Source organism: Oreochromis aureus, linkage group 1 (assembly GCF_013358895.1).
Source record: "Oreochromis aureus strain Israel breed Guangdong linkage group 1, ZZ_aureus, whole genome shotgun sequence".
In the NCBI taxonomy this organism is placed as follows: Eukaryota; Metazoa; Chordata; class Actinopteri; order Cichliformes; family Cichlidae; genus Oreochromis; species Oreochromis aureus.
In genome coordinates, this window is record NC_052942.1 from 23,099,043 (window position 1) to 23,105,570 (window position 6,528).

Here is a 6,528-nt window from a genome sequence, read left to right on the forward strand (position 1 = left end):
AGCCATCAGGTCATTGTGAGGATAATTTATCTCATGACTTACAGCTCTGCGCAAAAGTCTTGGACCACTCTCGATTTCGTTATATTTTGAAAGGAAAATTGGAAATCTGTTGAAAAACGTGTAAACAACCACGGAAATAAAGTATATAAGACGCATGTGAGTTTAGTAAGTGCTTGAACGTCAATCTTTGGTGTGGCCTCCTTCCGGCACAGCCTGAACACTCTCAGGCAAGCCTACTTGTAATTTCTTCAGGAATAATTCTCCAGGCTTCTTGAAGGACACTCAAAGTTCTTCTTGGCTTCTTTTTCTTGGCTGCCTTTTGTTCTTTGTCAAGATGATCCTACACTACTTCAGTAATGCTGAGGTCCAGGCTCTGGGGAGGCCAATCCATGGCTCATAGTGATCCATGTGTGTTTTTCTATCTATCTATGTATTTACTGCAGTGGCAGTGTGCTTGGGATCATTGCCATGCTGAAAAATTAAACCACTGTCAATCAGATACAATCCAGATGGTTTTACATGTTGAACAAAATCTTATGTTACCTTTCTGTGTTCATAATTACATCAGTTTTGACAAGATCCCGAGCAATATTGGCAACAACAGAGCACCAAATCATGACAGAGCCAGATAAATCTTTAGACCCGACACTTCTTTTGTCCTCTACTTGACAGTTTCCTCGTTTTTTTCATGGCACAGAACGCCAAGGATATACCAGATTTTCAGCTAACATGTATCTGGAAATCACCTTGTTGGTGAAAAAACACTGTTTTAGGTCAAACTGTGTTATCTTTGACAATTTTATTATGATTATTCAGCTGAAGAAATGGGAGCACATTTTTGCGACACACTGTTTATAACTAACAAAAAGAACATTCCTATGAAAATGGTCAGGTAAAAGGACTGGACTGACAATGAATGAAAAAGCAGCCAAAGTCAAAAGAAAAACTTGGAAAGATCTTTGGAAAGCCTGGAGAACTATGGTGATGGTGGTTTCTATATTCCTGTAAGCGTCACTGCCTGGAACCTAAAATAAACTGTTCTCATTCAGTTGGTAATATCTGCTTTTCTCAGTTTGATCATGAGTGACCCCGGGTTTTAGGGGGTTTTAGGTGTTTTAAAGATCACCATAGGCAAATGAACCATAACTGGGCTTTCCATGGCTATCAAGTGCAAGTATGAATGCCGTCCTACATCCTGACTTGGAATTACATGTGGGGACTCATAATTTAAAAATTAATTATTTACAACCCATTTAGAATCTATAATTTCTTGTGATTGTAAAATTTGAATGGCATCGTCCTCAGACTGTCAGTTTAACATGATTATGTAAAACCATTGCAGCCAGATCAGATGGAGGCCTGAGGGCCAACTGTAGGAAACATATCAGCTTCATCTGAATTGCAGCCGCATCAAAGGGTAAAGCTTTCAAAAAGGGTTTATCTGTAAAAAGCACTTCCTATAATTTGCGTCATTTGGATGAGAATGAAGAGGAAGGAAGGAAGCTTTGTGAGCTGGCATGGGAAACCACGAATCGTCTGCCCTGAAAAGCGGCTTCATGGTATGACGCTGCCATATCGCCTTACTGACCCTGCAGTGTTCTAGCTGTGTTATGACCCAAATAGTTTAGATTTTATTCCATCGAATACTTGATTTTTGTTCTGAAATATCCCAGATACGTACAAGAGCGTGGCACTCAGAGCGCATGCCAGCAAACTAAATCCTCAGACAAATTCTCTTCCCACAGGGTCTCTGCCAGCACGGGCTCTGAACTTATTATTATTTTTGCTTTCTTTTGTTTTTTTAAATACATGTTTAACAGGAAGTCCGGCCATCATACCCTGCAGAGATGCTTTTAGTGATGCTCATGCTTAATGAGCTTCATTACTAATAAAGTATTCTCTGACAAAATGTAAGAGATGTTTCACATTTACATAGGACGTCAGACCAGTTTTCAATGAGGAAATTCTTGTTTCGAGAGATTTGTGATCCAGATTTTGAAAATAATAAATGTATTCATTTTTTTAAGGAACTATAAAATAAAATCATATAAATACAAGCTGCATCGAGCAAATAAGGTCAGTAAAATTACACAATAGCTCTGATCTCATTCAGTTCTTGACCTTGCTGACTAATCGTTACAGACTGATTAGTCAAACATAAATCCATTCATGTGCCGGGAATAAGCGTGAATATTTGATCATGTTACATATAATTTCATGATGTTATCATCGTTGGTATTACAGATTTGAATCTTATTCTGGTTTTGATCACAATCGGGGTAAATGTGAGGTAACATTTAATAGTATCCAGATTTCTGATTATCTAAGAACAGGCAAATGTTTCCCCTTTAATGTGTCACATATACTTATCTCAGCAGATGAGGATGAGCAGTTTGTGGTTTTGTGATCTCTGATACATTCGAGTGTTTTATTTAACAAATATTTTGCTGCTTACTACTCCAGACTTTAAACTGATAACACAGCTGTATGTCTGTGTGATAGGATGGAGGATAATGCCACCTGGCTTTGTAACGCTTGTTTTGTGGGTCGTTGCAGAGCAGAGGCATTGAATAAATTAAAGGTTAAATATTGTATATTTCAGATTGTTTTAAAACTGCTCCCCTTCTTTTGTCTTTATGGTGCCACCGTCACTCTCCTTGAACTCTTTATGCACAGATACTTCGGATCAACCTCATGGCTTAACAGATTTATCGTCCTATTATCCTTTTCTGTTTTACATTTAGTCAGCGGCACTCCTTTGCGATTTATCTATGTTGTGTGCTGTAGCCACTTGTTGACAGAGTAATGATATAGATAACCCATCCTTGATGAGCTGTTACAGATGTTGAGGTACAATAACTTACTTCTCAGAAATGTTATTCATTACACGGGTCCATTAACCTTGATATATATTATTCATTCCGGGCCAAAATGGAAACTGGAAACTCAAAACTCTGCATTAGTCTCAGTTGAAGACAACAGAATGATTGCACAACTCAAACATCCCCTTCTTGTTTACTTGGGTAGCATATAAGCACTAGCAGGTGGAAAACAAGTTTCCTTTTTGTAAAGATCAAGGAGGAACCACCATCCGTGACATACAACTATGACAGGACAGTTCTCTATGAGGGTTGCTGTGTTTGGACAGACGTCCTTGAAACTCTGGTTGCCATGTTGTTTACCTTCCTGAGAAGGGAACTGAGAGCAAGTGAACCTCTAAACACGAAGCACTAAAAGAGGAGGAAAAACTGGGGGAGAGTGAATGAAGAAACCATATGGTACACGGGGTCGATTATAAAAACTAGCCAGTGGGTGGATTGTAATGGAACAGGAAATGCATAAAATCACAAGTACTGAGGGAAGGATTAGTAAACTGTAAGCACTAACACAAGAATTAGGTGCGGAGAAGCCTTTTTACTGAAGCTTTAGAGGTTTGTAACATCTTTATTGAGGGATGCCATGTACCTCGTTCAAGGTTACTAAATTTCAAATAAACATTAGAGTAAGGGCAGAAGCACAGTGTTGTTTTTACCTGTGTCCCAAATGTGTACTATACACTCACTTGGCAGTTCATTAGTTACACTTTGCAACTACCAGGTTGGAGTCTTTTCTGCCTCCAGAACTGCATTTCTTCTTTGTGGTATAAATTCATATTGACATGATGTCAATCTCCCATTCCACCACATCCCAAAGGTGCTCTACTGGACTAAGAGCTGGTAACTGTGGAGGTCATTTGAATAGCATATTGAGGAAGTGTGAGATGATTCGAGCTTTGTGATATGGCACATTATCCTGCTGGAAGTAGGCATCAAAAGATGGATGCACTAGGGCCAGCATACTCAGATTGGGTATGGTATCAGAATGATGCTCAGTTGACACTGAAAGAGCCAAACTGTGCCATGCTATGACACCACCACAACTAGCCTGAAATGTTAATACAAGACAGAAAACCAACCACCAACTGGATGTTGCGACAGAAATCGTGACTCATCAGAGCAGGTGTTTTTCAAATCTTTTATTGTCCCCTTTTGGTGCACCTGTGTGAATTGTAGCCTGTTTCCCGTCCTTGGCAGACAGGAGTGGCACCCGGTGTAGTCTTGTGCTGCTGTTGAGATGCTGTTCTGCATATCTTGGTTGTAAAGAGTGGTTACTTAAGTTACTACTGCCTTCTTATTAGTTGGAAGCAGACTGGCAATTCTCTGAACCTCTGATAGCAACAAGGCATTTTGGCCCAGAAAACTGACGCTCACCTGTTTTCTTTTTGTCTGGCCAATTTCTGTAAATACTAGAGATGGTTATGTGGGAAAATCTCAATAAATCAGCAGCTTCTGAAACACTCAGACCAGACGTTAGTGTGGAGGCACACATCAAGTTGTAGCATAGGTTATAGTACAGGGTTTTACAAGGGTTTGCAGTTACAATCTATGGCATTGATTTAATGCAGAGACATAAATCCACTGCAATGCAGTTTGAACTTCAGTAGGTCATCTTGACCTTGTCTAGATGTCTGTGAGCTGCTGTCATGTTATTGACTGATTCTACATGTGTTAATGAGCAGTTAAACAGCTAACTAACAAACTGACCAGTGAGAGTATACCAGGAAATGTAAACTGGCCAATTTGAAGCTTTTAAAGAGATATTTGATTCTCAACAACAGATTTAATAACATTAGAAAAGCAGATAAGTGACAGTCTGGAGGTAACTATTAAAGGGAAAAGGTCAGTGTCTCCTTGAAGAGTCCAGTGTGATCCTCGGTGGGGCTTTTAATAATGGAATCAGAGAGCATTGTGTTCTTACATTTTGAAGTCATGGATATCCTTAAGTGTACATTCTGAACAGTAAGAAACTAATCTTGCATTGCAAATTGCAGCTTGCACCCAAGGCATTTGAGAAATGGCAGCTGGATCTTAAAATGTATTATTATGATCCTTGTTAACTTTTATATAAACCCAGCCACAGGGGGCCACAAGCCAGTATACTCTTAGTGCTGCTCCGGGTAAATGGGGAGGGTTGCATCAGGGAGGGCATCTAGCATAAAATCCTTGCCAAATCAAACACGGGAATCATCAAAAATGTGATCGGTCTGGGCCTGGGTTAATAACCCAGTGCTGTTGGCCAACAGGGTGCCGGTCAGAACTGTGCTATTGTTCGCCAAAGTCAATAGAAGAGGAGAGGCGGAAGGTGTATTCAGAGGCAGCTAGAAAGAAGGAAAGGCAGGAGTGTGGAGGTGAGAGGAGGGACTTTAAGAGTAGGAACTATGACTGGAAGATACTGTGTGAGCAGGAGACCAGGTAGAAGGGAAGCAACGCCAGGTGGTTTAGGGGTGGATTCAAATTGTTTTACCCCGGTGTATATAAGAATCAAAATAGATTAACTACTTTTTTTTAAAAGCCTTTAAAGATTTATGCTATATGATCAATCCAAAGTGGAAAAAGAGCCATTCAAAAAAATAATTAAAAGCCCAAAATTACCATGACATTCATGGCCATAATCACTGTATGTAAACTTCTGACTGTACCTGCAGATATACAGAGATGTCCAGGCGAGAGGGCAGTGTACTGTTTTTTACCATAATATTTAATGCAATCTTGGAACGTGAGCTGACACCCGAGGCATGGAAAAGACCTTTACTGGAATCGATTTTCAAGAACAAGAGTGATGTGCAGGGCTTTAGTAACTACAGATGGATAGGGTTTGAGTTATAACATGAAGAGGGGAAATAGTTGTTAAAGCTAGGTTAAGAAGAGGTGACGATCAGCAAGCAGCATCATGGTTTTATGCTGAGAAAGAGCACTACAGATGTAATGTTTGCTTTGAGAGTGTTAATGCAGAAGCATAGAGGTGGGTCAGGAGTTGCACCATCTCTCTGGGTCTAAAGAAACCATGTGATAAGGTGCCAAGAGAGGAACTGTGGTGCTGCATGAGGGAATCAGGAGCGACAGAAGTATGCGACGGTGGTGCACGTACAAGAAACAGACCGTGGCAAGGTGTGCAGTAGAAGTGACAGAAGGGTTCAATGTAGAGGTAGCAATGTATCAAGGACCCCCTTTTTCTTTATGGTGGTGATAGACAGGCTAACAGATTAGGTTTAACAGTGATGGTGCAAAGAGTAGAGGGAGTGAAAGTGGATAAGTTTACATACCTGGGGTCAACTATCCAAACCAAAGGGCAGAGAGGTGAGGAAAGCAGTGCAGGTATTGTGCAGCAGGTGGAGAAAATTGTCAGGGGTGACTTGTGACAGAAAGATAGCAAGAGAGAATGGAGACTTACCAAGAACCTGCTATGACATACAGATCAGAGGGAGGCCAAGCTGAAGGTGACTGAAATGAAGACTAACCAGATTAGAAATGAGTACATCAGAGGGACAGCTCAGGATGAGAAATTTAGGGACAAAGAAAAGCAAGGTTGAGATGGTCTGGGCGTGTGCAGAGTGGGGATATATTGAACTAAGGACGTTGAAGATGGAGCTGCCAGGCAGCAGTTAAAGAGGAAGACTTAAGAGAAGGTTCGTGGTTGTAGTGAAGGATG